This window comes from Schistocerca americana, chromosome 2, assembly GCF_021461395.2.
Source record: "Schistocerca americana isolate TAMUIC-IGC-003095 chromosome 2, iqSchAmer2.1, whole genome shotgun sequence".
NCBI classification, from domain to species: Eukaryota; Metazoa; Arthropoda; class Insecta; order Orthoptera; family Acrididae; genus Schistocerca; species Schistocerca americana.
In genome coordinates, this window is record NC_060120.1 from 870,463,585 (window position 1) to 870,478,151 (window position 14,567).

The window sequence follows — 14,567 nt, forward strand, 5'->3', positions numbered from 1 at the left end:
CCAACGTAACGACTGTCTTGATTTAATGAAAGGAAGTAAGAAATACACACTGTTCATGAAGGTGCGATTCGAGCACTCCTTCTGTCAATATCAAGAAACGTAGCCATTGGCATCTCCGCTGCTGGCTTAATTAACGATGTCCAAGTTTCTGATAACGTGCATTACACTTGAAGTACGTTAGCGGCACTTCAGAAGTGCAGTATTGACGTCGTGGCTGAGGCTGACGATGCCGGGCAGTGTCCATAAAGACCTCCCGGCGAAGAAACACGGACATTGTCAGGTGTCACGTGGCTTGCAGACGCAGGCTAGTCCCGGCTCTATCCGTGAAGGTGACGCCCTCAAATTCGCAGCGGTTGTTACAGCCAACTATGAGCGGCACCGGCTTCCAAGCTCCTGATATGGCGGCATCCCACAGCACTGGGCTGTGTGGCATGTGGCCAGAACATGAGTCAGCAGCCGTATGCCACAGTCCTCTTCCCTTCGATCGAGGTGCCGAAGCCATCTCGCTGCATAGACGGTGGCTGGTTGAGACGAGAATCGAAGATATGGCAATAAATGTTGATATACCTTCAAGTTAGAGACAGTTCCTGTCATTCTCTGAAAGACATGAGAGAGTTCATTGACATCCTTTATTTCTGCTCAAATGACTCTGAGCACTATGGGACTTAACATCTGAGATCACAAGTCCCCTAGAACTCAGAACTACTTAAACGTAACCAACCTAAGGACATCACACACATCCATGCCTGAGGCAGGATTCGAACCTGCGACCGTAGTGGTGGCGCGGTTCCAGACTGAAGACGCTACAACCGCTCTGCCACGCCGGCCGGCTTTATTCCTGCCTGGTGGAAATAAGTCTCAATGACAGGATAGAGCCTTGCTGCCATTTTTTAAAATGTAGTCCTTTTGTTGGCCCTGCAGATTACTGTACAGAAATTTTTATACCTTCCTCGAACATTTCTCTGTTCAGAAAGAATCTAGGACCAATGGTCACCCACGCTTTTCCAGCCGCTCTGGTTGGCTCAGCAGCTCACACTTTTCAACAGAAGCTGGGGTTTGGTAAGTTGCTGCCCCTAGTATTGGAATGACTCTGGACACTGGGTTCGGGGGAAGTTCGTAAATTTTCGTTAGAGACACACTGATCTGAGTAGCTGGTAAAGGCACATGTCCTGATGGAACGTGTTGTTAGATATTGGGCTGGGTTGAGATTTTATGAGTCAGGTCGCAGAAAACCTGTGATATGAGCATCAGCAGCAGCAGCAGGGAGTGATTCACTTTACTTATTTTTGCTTTGAATGTAAAAGTTAATCATTTTGTTGGGAACTTAAAATCATGAAGTGAAATTGTTGTGTAGGCTTATATTAAGTAGCGTAGTCGTGCTGTAAAATCGTTGTATAATTTTGCACCAGTTCTCCCATATGATCCTGAGCTGCAGCTTGGTGGCCGAAGAGTTAGTTCAATTTTTTTTTTAATTCAGTGTGATGCAAGTTTTCTTTCCATGGTGTGGGATGCCATGTGGTGATTGGCCATTCCAAATTTGACTGCGATCTCCTTAGTTGCAGAGAACTAAGGTCCACTATTCCATTAAGTTTCGGGTGTGCAGCCGCAAGAATTCTCTTTTTTCTTCTAATATTTCGGCTGTATAACGTTCAGCCATCTTCAGAGTGAGCCGCAAGACTGCCGCTCCAGTGCTCGGTTCGTCCCTTTATACTCGTGTACCGCGCAACTGCGCATGCGGCCGCAGATGCAAATGCGCGAGAGACGTTGGTCGGCGGCAGAGACGTGCACAATGCGCGAGTTACATCTATGACTCCGCAGTCGATCTGTGTTGGCATGTCGATATATCATTGTGAGCTGCACTGTGACGACGTCTTTGTGAGCTTATTACACCAAGTGCCATGACTTATCAAGGTTGAAACCACTATCTCTATTAATTAAATTCGACCTCAAGCGAATCTCAATTGCCCCCTTCACTATCGAGTCCCAAAAAGATGATGTAGTTGCGACAATTTCGATGTTTTCATACAAAATATTGTGACCAGTGTCAATACAGTGCTGTGTCACTGGTTAGGTTGTAAAAGTCGTGTATACCTCCAGTGTTCTGTACATCTTCCTTGGACAGTACGAGTTGTTTGTCCAATGTAAGAAAGGCCACATTCACATGGAATTTTGTAAACTCCCCCGTTGTCGTGACAAAAACGCTCACGACTGACGAAATGATGAGACAGTATGGTGCAGTTAGGCTCACTTTGTTATCACTGATAACTAAGGACAAAATTAAGACACCCTTTTCCCGTAGCGAGTCTTCCTAGAATTGCATCAGGAAATACAGAGACGTACCATTCTCAATAGAGGCACCCACCTGTCCCTGTGACGTAGCCTCAGGGCTCATCTCGTCAGTCGAGCTAACCGATCCTTCAGGCTACTCAGCCAACAAAGACAATGGTGGTCCGTCACAACGACTAACAGTTTGCCGCATAGAGATGATCGGAATATATCGATAGCTCAGACATCTACAAGGCACTCTTTCTCAGTTGTAGAGTAGTTCATCTCGGACCTGGTGTGTACTCTGGAAGAATCACGAGCGTAATATTCATGGATCGTATTACTGACCAAACACTAGCTTCGCCATCCATGGTGGCACCAATTGCTGGAAGCATGCAATTGGCCACGAAAATGGCGGCAACACCTTAACCAGTGGCGATCGCGAAGAGTCTCTGACCAAGAGATGCAAACGAGGGCGAGAGCGTCTCACATCAGTTTTGTCATTGAAGACGCCGCACCATGGTAGCGATTCAGTGGCAGAAAGAGGACAAGGGTGGCCGTTTCGATTTGTTCTGGCCTTAAATACCCTGCCCTCTGAGCTCAGTAGTTGGAGAGACTGAAATGGCGGCAGACCTGTGATGGGCGGAACGGTTTTGTACACCCGAGCCTCGTAGTAGCCATGGCTTGAAATTTAAAATAATGGCTAGGCAGCTTTCGTAGAATTTCATCATCTTGCAAGTCATTAGGTATATTCAATCCTGGATCCCAAAAATTTGTCCATCCGCACGAGACGATTGTCCTCGGTTTAAGCAGTTCGATGGTGGTCCCTGATTGCCAGGAAAAATTGGTCTAATGTCGCAGTGATCATTAATTTGATCGACTTTTCAATTAATAATCTGAGCAATGTGTGACCTACATCATCTGATTCGTAAGTTTACGGGAAGTAAGAATCAGTGATCGGAATTATGAATTATTTTTATTTGATCACTCTCTGTCAGGAGGCTGGTGAGAGCTCCTGTCGTTGATTCTACTCGTCGTGTTATATGTAGGTCAGAGAACGCTCCCACGATGGGTTCTGGTCGGATAAGAAATAAAATGAGCATGTTTACGAATACCAGTCGCTTCGTCCACCTGAACTGCATAAGAGTTGTTATGTTTTCTATCGATTAACTGCTCGAATAAATCCTCAGATATGTCTAAAATTTTTCTACGTACTGTGCCATTTGAGATAGGAATACTTTTCAGTTGTTGAGCAAATAAGTCACCGAACATTTTTAACACTATAATTAATCGCTGCAGTTAAAACCAGACATTCTGCAGCGGTGTGTGGTTTCTTGCATTTACCAAGCCTACGTGAAATCTGATAAGCGATAAAAAGGACCTAGGAAGTTACATACAAAGTTGTAGACAGTAAAATATTTGGTTTCCTAACAAAAAGTTATTTTCGTATTTTCGCTATTGGAGGTTGTTCGGATTGAAGATGTCTCCCTAAATTGTTAGGCTTTATCCTACAAGAGCTAAGATAGTTGGACAAATTACGCACTGCGGAAGTCTTCGCCGTTGACGGTAGTTTAGGTGAAGCCTAGCAATAAATAGATCACGACATAGCTTCTCGTTTTCACGTTTCAAGTATCTCCCTACCATTCGTCGTGAGCGTCTTCATTCCTGTCACTGACCATGAACCGATGCGTACTGCAGTTAATCTTCCTCGCATAGTCTGAAAGAGATAGCAGGTGGCGTGCGTCTACCGGTCCGTGTGAGTGGCTTTCCGGTTAACAATGTGACTGAGACACCCATTTGCTTTACGGCGGACGAGGACGTCAAGGTATCAACCGTATCTACCTCCATCCTAGACTTGATGTTGTCATGGATGTTGCTGGCATGCTCTATAATTCTCCCAGCTTTTCACGTTCATAAGACCAGTCAACTAACATATCGTCGACGTAACGATAAAAGCAACCAGCTTTGCAGGAGCTGTGTCCAGGGCGATGTCCTCAAAATAAACCTCGCATTCGTATATTACGTAGCTCTATGGGGAGGAAACGTCGTGCACCCTTTAACACTTTACATAGCTGTATCGCTGGATAAAAACTGGAATATAGGTCATCTGAATTGTTTACCTTTGTAGAACTATAGTCGGCAGATTGACACGACCAAGGACGAAGTTTGTACGTTGTGTTCCATAATTAACTGCATCAACATCTTCCGGTGTTAGAAGGAATGTTAAGAAAGGTACGAAATTAGTTTTCCTTAACAAATGTGATCGGATACAAATTTCAGAGTATGTGACTCGTGATTGCCAAATACTCAGGTCTAAGGACGAAGCTGTGAAGCACAAATGAAGAATTCATAAGAATTTTTCAATATGCCTTACATTATTAGGTGCCGACTAAGGTCTTGAGGGATAGGAAAGATCCATCGTAGTGCAATAGCCGTGTTAAAGAAGTGGTACGAAATATAGCGAGCTTCATCACAGGTTTAAGCAATTCTAAGGTTTAGCTGACAAACAAAACTTAATCAAGAAAAATTAATCTAAGAAGCGAGATACAAAAAGAGTTCAGTTAATCTGTAAGTAAATTTTCTTCAGTCTATCTGACTAAATACCGTAAGAAGTTGTTGTCATACATGAAATCAGTATGCCGATCTAAATCTTGTATTCAGTAATTCAATGACCATCCAGGCATCCAAACAGAAGATGGCAGAGAGAAGGTCAAAATACTGAATTCAGTCTTGCGAAAAGGAAATTGTTATGTGGTAAATCTTTACACCATAGGACGAACGCCGATTATCAGATACTGAGATAGGTGATGGTGGAATAGAAAATAGACTACAACAGCTGAATAGTGGGCTGTATGAGATACCTGTGAGATTGTCACGGGATTGTGAGAAAGAACATGTTCGCTTTCTGGTAGTAGTAGTTTGTCGCAGATTGCTGGGGCAATTGAGGGTAACTAGCGACTGGAAAAAAAAACGCAGGAAATTCCAGTTTTCAAGTAGGTTCGTAAGGAGAGACACATGTAATTATAGTCCTATACAGCTCACGTCAGTCTGTTACAGAATCATGGAACTACAAAATTATGGAATGTGTTATATGCTCACGACCTAGGACTTTTACTGGAAAGCGAGAAACTGCTTTATAGAAATCAACACGTATTCTCCAGAGATCTAGTGAAACCCAGCCCTCTCTGTTCGAGATCCACAACTGCGTAAACATCGGCGCCCAGGTTGACGCCGTGCTCCTTAACTGCAGAAAGACTTTCGGCAGAGTTCCGCATTATCGTGTAGTGAACAAAATACGAGTTTACTGAATATCGAACAGATCTGTGATTCGATTCAGGACTTCCTTGCAGACAGAACACGACATGTCACTCTTAGCGGAACGAAAATCAACAGATGAGAAGGTAGTTGTAGGAGTTTTACAAGGAATGTTTACAATCTGTGTGGAATATAAGTAGGCTGTTTAGGTTTTTCTATGTAAGCAGGCTGTTTAGGTTTTTATGTTGGTAACGCCACGTGGTGCTCTGTACGAAAATCGCTGACTGCACTGTGTGCAGTCTGTGGCTAGTCGGACTCATTGCTGGAATATTCGCTTGTGTTGTGTTGGGCAGTTGGATGTGAACAGCGCGTAGCGTTGGGCAGTGGTGGACGTGAGGAGAGAGATGCCAGAGTTTTGAGAGGTTCCTATGAGCGGCGGTCTGGACGTGTGTCCGTCAGAAAAAGGAAATTCCTTTAATTGAATGTCACAAAATTATAAATATATGATGACTGTTGAACGCTATTAAGTTAAATACATTGTTTGTTCTTCATCAAAATCTTTAATTTGCCAACTATGCCTATCAGTAGTTAGTGCCTTCAGTAGTTAGAATATTTTATTTAGCTGACAGTACTGGTGCCCGCTGTATTGCAGAAGGTCGAGTAACGAAGATTTTTGTGAGGTAAGTGGTCCATGAAAGGTATAAGTCATTGTTAGTCAGGGGCATTCTTTTGTAGGGATTATTGAAAGTCAGGATGCTTGGCGCTAAAATAATGTGTGTCAGTTTAGTGATGATCAGAATAAGTAAAGAGAAAACTGTCTGAGTACTTTGAGTTTCGCTCAGCTACTTGAAATTCAAATGACGTAAGAGATTTTCCAGCACTGTCATTCTTTACATTCAAAGGAGAAGTTTCATGAAATGATCACATGCATAAAGTCAAAAGCTATATGAGGTTATTTTCAGATGATGTAGTTGCCCATGACAATGTAGCACCTCTAGAAAGACAAGTGTATTGCGTTAAGACCTGCAGAAGAGAGATTACACTTTTCGATTGCGATATAATCGACAAACCACTGGGAACAGTAACAACCATAGAAAATCTAGGCATAAACATCCGGAGTGACCTGAAGTGGAATGATCACATAAAACAAAAATGTCAGGTTAAGCCTGACTGGAAGTGTCTGAAGGAAATGTAGTTCATCCACGAAAAAGGTTCGACCAGTTCTTGGTTATTGCCCATCAGTGTGCAACCGTTATCAGGATGGATTAATAGAAGAGACTGACAATATCAACGAAGAGTGACATGTTTGGTTACAATATTGTTTACTTGGAGCGAGAGGTTACAGAAATGATCAACAAACTCCAATGGCAGACGTTACAAGTGAGGTTTTGTGCTGAAAGGGAAACGTAGTTTCTTCTTCACGGTTCTTTTGCTAGATCAGAAATCATCCCATGATCTGCTATTTTTTTGACATAAATTATAGTATACAAGAACCTGTGCAGAGGAGTGGGTGGTTTTTTTCTGGAGTTTGCGTTGCGTATGATATGCTGTACGTGTATGCATGTGTTATCTGCCACATGGCTGCAGTGGCTTTCATAGCTTTTGCAACTGCAGTTCCAAGTTATTGCCAACCTGGGTGTGTGAGTCAGAGTTGTAGACGGAACTGCAGCTGCAGTCTGCCATGGTTGGCTATACTCGGAAGTTCGTCTTTCCCCCCACCACGAACCAGGGGTCCGGATGGTCTTTGTGACCGCCATGTTTCGCCGCTGGACGTTGGATGTGGAGATGCGAAGTTGTGTTTTACATGTGCACCGCAGGTTCACCACGTTGAAGGTACTGTATGTGAGGCAATTATGTGAATCCGATCTTTCACAAGAAATTCTTGTCGATAGGTTTGAGAAAAATTTGTATGACCATCCTTCCAACTGGAGGTCTGAAGGACATCGGCCGTTCACGTATGTAATAAAACTGAACACCTACCGCCGTCCTTACGGTCTTATTTATTATATGGCTACCTGTTTCGGTGCTTGAGTACGCCGTCGTCAGCCCTTAGGGGGTAACTGACGCTTAGGGGTAACTACAATCGAATACACGATTTATCAGTGACCAACATCAATGAACTGGTTTTCGCAGACTGTTGTCAACTATGGCAGTTGTTTCGAGGCACAACATCTTTCTTGCAGCTAGTCTGCGAGAATCAGTTCATAGATGTTGACCACTGATCAATCGTGTATACTATTGGAGTCAACACCCAGTTAAGGCATGAAGACATTCTACTGAAACACGGAAACTGGTAGCAAAGAATAAATAACATCGCAAGGATGGCAGTAGATGTTCCATTTTATTACAGATTTGTATTTTGTTCATTTTATTAGAATATTGAGTCTGGAAGTACTAAATCAGTGAGGGCCCTTTGTCCTTGCAACAGTCATTTACCTCAGGCAGTCCTTACCATAGTCATGAGAGTGCGTAGTGTTAAATTGCGGCATACATGCCGTATGGTAGAATAAGTTCTACAATTTACTTGTGTGTGACTCATTTTGTCCGGACAAGCACAATTCATAGGCCTGTAACGGAACCGTTGCCTTCGGGGCGGCTCGTGATCACTAGTTGCACGGAGAATGAGGTGAAAGGATGCTTGTACAGATTCGTGACAGATTTGTTTGTATAGTAATTAGTTACAATATCTTGTATATAATATCGACCGTATTAATTCTCAATAACTCCGGAACGGTCTACATTGAGTAATTATGCCATTGCTCTCACGGTCCGTAGATGGATATTGCACGAGATAATGTGACTTACCCTTTCTGAGGAATGAAATTAAACATAGGAAGTTCACGAGTGTGAAGTAATTAGCAAAGTTCTAGAGTTCATTGAGTCGAGGTGAGTGAAGGATAGCGCTGAATTTGTCTGTTGGCTACCGCCCTGGAGTATACGGGGGATATGTACGAGCCTGTCATCCCTGAATGTACCTGAAATACACTGATGCGCAAAGAACCTGGGATAGGCATGTGTACGCAAATACAGAGATATGTAAACAGGCAAAATACGGCGCTCCGGTCAGCAACGCCTATATAACACAACAAGTGTCTGGCGTAGTTGTTAGATCGGTTACAGCTGCTACAATGACAGGGTGTCAGGATCTTGGTGAGTTTGAACGTGGTGTTATAGCCGGCGCACGAGCGATAGGATACAGCATCTCCGAGGTAGCGATGAAGTGGGGATTTTCCCCTACGACCATTTCACGAGTGTACCGTGAATATCAGGAATCCGGTAAAACATCTAATCTCCCTCATCGATGCGGCCGGAAAAAGATCCTGTAAGAACAGGAACAACGACGACTGAAGAGAATCGTTCAACGTGACAGAATTGCACCCCTTCGGCAAATTTCTGAACGTTTCAATGCTGACCCATCAACAAGTGTCAGCGTGCGAACCATGCAACGAAACATCATCGATACGGACTTTCGGAGCCGAGGACCCTCTCGTGTACCCATGATAACTGCACTATACAAAGATTTACGCCTCGCCTGAGCCCGTCAACACCGACATTGGACTGTTGATGACTGGAAACATGTTGCCTGGTCGGACGAGACTCGTTTCAAATTGTATCTAGTGGATGGGACACTCTCCTGAGTTTAAAATCTTCAGCTGGCAACCAAACTCTCCAGACATGAACATTATTGAGCATATCGGGGATGCCTTCCAACGCGTTGTTCAGACGAGATCTCCAACCCCTCGTACTCTTTAGGATTTATGGGCAGCCTTGTAGGATTCATGGAGTCAGTTCCTTCCAGCATTACTTCAGACATTAATAGAGTCCATAAAGGCGTCGTGTAGCGGCACTTCTGCCACTCGCGAGGGCCCCACACGATGTTAGGCAGGTGTACCAGTTTCTTTGGCTCTTCATTTTAGAACATAATGCAAGTGAACGTGTCAGTTTAGATGAGAATAGTATTTGAATAACTTATTTTATCTACGGGAATTATTGTTTTGTGGAGTAACATTTTGTGACGTTTGAGTGTTCTTCGTAATCAGTGCTGTCGTGCTATTTTCATTCAGCGACATTGAATTAGAGGAAATTACAGCGCGTTTTTATCTGTGTGTGTGAGAGGGTGTGTGGGAATGCGAGGAGTTTGAGACAAAATGGTTCCAGTCACTAAATAATCGAGGCACATGCTGATCCATATTTTTCTGTGCAGTTCACATATTCGTAGAACATTTAGACTTGATTTGAGAGGAAGTAATAACGAGTGGTTAGAAAACTGAGAGGTCTTTTTTGTAGGCAGTTACATTTATGTTCAGTACCATAGAATCATTTTGTGGACGTGTTTCTTTCCGCCAAATGTAGGTGGATGGTTCGAATAAAGACCATGAATTGGGTGTCCATATTGTTTTTCCACTCTGTCACATAGGGCCTTACCCACAGTTTTGTCGGCCGTCCACTGTGGCCGAGCGGATCTAGGCGCTTCAGTCTGGAACCGCGCTGCTGCTACAGTTGCAGGGTCGAATCCTGCCTCGGGCGTGGGGGTGTGTGATGTCCTTAGGTTATGTTTAAGTAGTTCTAAGTCTAGGGGACTGATGACCTCAGATGTTAAGTCCCATAGTGCTCAGAGCCATTTGAACCATTTGAACCACTGTTTTCTCAAGGCGTACCGCCATAATTCAGAATTCCCATGATTCAGGTTGCACTTTGGAATATCTTTGATGTGTAAATGGGACTGGACTGAGCGAAGCCTTCATCATTATTCAGTTAATTACTGGCGTTATCCGTTGCTTAGTTTAATTGTCATCCACCAATAGAGAATGGATTTGTCATTAGCCGGTGTCGAAATACCTCGCCGATAAAGTCGTTTGAATGCAGTGCAGCACCTCGGTAGCGTGATTATCTGTGATCACAGGAGAATGTACACTTAATGTCCATATCTTCTACATTACATAAAAATAAAAATATTTGACTGAATGTGTTGGTAGGAATACGTAGAAAAGACTATTTTCATATAAAATACAATTATTTAAATTAAAGCCAGAGTACACCAGTTGTAAATGGAAAATAATTAATCATTCCATCGGTGTAGTCACCTATCACTGCATATGCCGTGATTTGTTGTTGGATTTCCTAGAGAGTAAGTTCCGAACAGGGTAATTTCCGCCGCAAACCGTAAGGTGGCTTGCGGAGTATAGATATATATATCTCGATGCAAAACCAGGAACTCTTAAGGCGCCTCCAAGTACCTAGGCTAAACAACAAACTCCCGATGGAAAAGCAACTGAAGGGTCAAATTTTACGAGTTACAAGATTCTTAACAATTATGGGATGGACCCGTGGTCTAGGGGTAGCGTCTTTGATTCATAATTGAAACGTCTTCGGTCCCGGGTTCGATCCCCGCCACTGCCTAAATTTTGATAAATAACCAGCATTGGCGGCCGAAGACTTCCGTCATAAGAAGTCACCCTCATTCTGCCAACGGCCTTGTCAAAGAGAGCGGAGGAGCGGATAGAGGTTCAGGGCACTCTCTTGTCCTAGGGGTGGGCAATTGCCCCTAAAGGCGGATGAATCAGCAATGATCAACGACATGAGGATGCAGAAGCCAATGGAAACCACTGCATTAAAGACACGTAACGTGTATCCACAGGACATGTGGCCTGTAATTGAACAGTCGGCTCGCAGCCGTGATAGCGTGCGGAGCTGCTCCGCGCGCCGTGGGCCGCTCCGCTTTCGGCGGTGTTTACTTCCGCGTCGCGGTGTTTGTATCTATCGAGTCCAGTACTAACGTACACCATGGCGCACTCGTACCGCCGTGCAACGATCAAACTAACGTTTCAGGCCGAACATCCACCACCCAGAGCTTTCGAAGTCGAGCAGTTCGTACGTGAGGATCTACGTTTGAACCCCCAGGACGTAATCGGCATACATTTTTCCATCACTGGAAGTGTTGTCTACATCAAGATGTCGACGGAGGAAATTTGCAATGACATAATTCACCGTCATGCCACCGGACTGAAATTTCAACACTCTGATGGACATATGGGTGCTGTCACAGTCGCCCATGCTGGATTCGGTCTCCGGACATTGCGGGTGTTTGAGCTCCCGTTCGAGGTGCCTCAGGATGTCGTCATTGCCGCTTTCCAATCATATGGCACCGTCTTGGGTCACGTCGCGGAGAAGTGGCAAACATTTACGACCTACCCCGTATTAAATGGCGTCCGGCAAATAAAAATTGAGCTGACGAAACATGTCCCATCGTACCTGCTGATTGGCGGTGTGAGGGCCATCGTCATGTACTATGGACAGCCACGAACGTGCGCAGGATGTGGCCAGGAGGGACATGTACGTTCCGAATGCTTACACCGCCGTTTAATACAGACGCCATTACGTGAAGAGACCCAGGCTTCGATGGTCACGTCCTTACCCATCACTTACGCCAAGGTTGCACAGGACCCCGTCGTACCAATCTCGATTGCGCCAGTAGCATCGTCAACGCCACCGCAGCACAACGCGCCGAGGACACAAGCACGGCATCGCCTCCCGTGCTCGCTTCAGGACCGTCCGGGTTGCAGACCGAAACCGATGTTCCTGTTGGAACCATGGACGTCGACCTCGGTGTCGTGCCGACGTCTACCTTTGTCCAGACGGGTTCGGCGTCCGACGACGGGCGACCACATTCTGATTCAGAAGGCCACGTCAGAAAACAACGGTCGCCTCGCAAACACAGGAAACGACGACGAACGCCTTCCGATGACGCCCTTTCTCAGACGGCCCCGCGAGATGTCGACCTGATGTCTGACGGTGATCTCCCACATTGCGTCCAGTCACGCGATGTGGCAGCAACAGGCGCCCCTCCAGTGACGCCTACTCTCCCAGCCAGGGACGTGTCCTCGCCGTTTTCAACGAATGATGACGGCGGTACCCCTGCCACTCATGTTGCGGAATCCACAACACCCGTTCCGGAAGTACGTGACCGTCACATGTCCACGTCGTCAGCTTCCTGGGCCGATGACGTTGAAGAAGAAGTGGAACAGACTGCCAGCGTGTCTGCACTGGAGTCCACTTCGGCGACACTGGGGCTGGCGCCCCGCCAGTAATAATCACCACTGCGAGACCACCGGCGGGTCTCCACCTGCCGGCTACTTCTACCGCACGTTCTGCAAATACTGAGGATGGCCGTACACAGCAATATCGTATCGCCACGATGAATCTTGCCACCATTCGTGCCCCCCATAAACTGGCCATGTTCAGAGACACTATTTACTCTGCGGATGTGGATATAGCACTCTTACAAGAGGTGTTTGTGGCTGACTTCCTAGTTCCCGCCGGATACAACGCCCATGTTTCCCCCGCATCCGATACCGGTAGCGGCGTCGCCATCCTGCTACGTGACGGACTCCCTGCAGAGGACGTCATCTACCTCCGCACTGCGCGAGGCATGGCCCTCACACTGTTCGTTGTGCGTATTATTAATATCTACGCTCCGCCCGGCACTGGCCGCCGTCATGACCGACAAACTTTTTTTGCCGAAAGCGTCACACCCCTCTTCACCGGTCCGCAGGACGATTTGGTACTCGGTGGGGATTTTAACTCGACACAAGAACCAGCCGACCAACTCCCGCGACATTCCCCTTGTGCATCTCTCTCAGTGGTCATCGACCGTCTACGACTTGTTGACACATGGAAGAAGCTCCACGGAATTCAACCGGGCTATACATTCTACACCTCTCACTCGTCAAGCCGCATAGATCGCATCTACGTTACCCGCTCCCTTGCTGATGGCACACGTCATGCGGAAGTCTGGCCCTTGGCCTTTTCAGACCATGATGCGTACCTCTGTGACGTCACTCTCGCCCGACAGCAAGTGTGACATAGTCGTGGTCTGTGGAAACTCAATGTCGCTCACCTGACCTCCTCAGCCTGTCGCCGTATGGTCGAAGAAGCGTGGCCACGCTGCCACCGTTGTCGCGAAGCCTATGACTCCACCTTATCACGGTGGCTCTCCTGTGCAAAGCCGACCCTCAGGAAGACTCTGATGAGTTATGGGAAGGAATTAAAGGCGTGGCAAACTCATACCCTGCACTTCTACTACACCATTCTACGTGACTGTACGACGATGCCTTTCTCGCCAGCCCGGCAGTCGATGGTCCATCGCACGAAGGCGCAGATCTCCTTGATCATGCGGCGTAACTTGGAAGGCACTTTAGTCCGTTCTCGAGCTTCTAATCGCATCCCTCAAGAACGTCCGTCGATGTTCCACCTCCTTCAGGAAAGACAACGACGACGACGAGCTCTGATCCAAGTCCTCACTGATGTGGAAGGGCGCCGGCACGACACCCAACAAAGCATCGGTCGTACTCTCCATGCTCATTTTGCCGGGCTCTACGCAGCAGTACCGCATTCTGCAGCACTGATCACAGAAGTCGCTCAGCTTACTACGAACACTCTTCCGGAGGATGCAGTGCATGACCTCCAAGACGACGGAACCACAGATGAAGTGGTAGACGCTATCAAGGCGGGTTCCGATAACAGATCTCCTGGACCTGACGGTATACCCATAGAATTTTATAAAAGTTTTCACTATTTGTTGGCTTCCACGTGGACGGCAATCGCACAAGAGCTGATGTCACCGATGACAGTGGTCCCGAGCGCCTTTCTAGAAGGCATTATTATCCCCGTACATAAACCACGCGGGTTATCGAGGATCCAGGACTATCGACCAATTACTTTGCTCAACAGCGACATGAAAATATTCACACGGCTACTCGCATCGCGACTCAAGAAGGTCGCCCGTTACGTCACATCCTGCGACCAGACTTCCCTAGGAGGCGACAACAACATCCGTACGGCTCTTTGCCGTTACAGAGACATGATAGCATTAGCGCATTATCAGCGTCTCCCTGGCGCCTTGGCTTCACTGGACTTTAGCCAGGCTTTCGACCGTGTTGACCACTTCTATTTACGAACAGTTCTTCAGCATATGGGTTTTCCTGGCGGTATTGTCACAGTGGTTATGCGCCTGTTGAGTAGTGCAACCTCTAAAATCATGTACAATG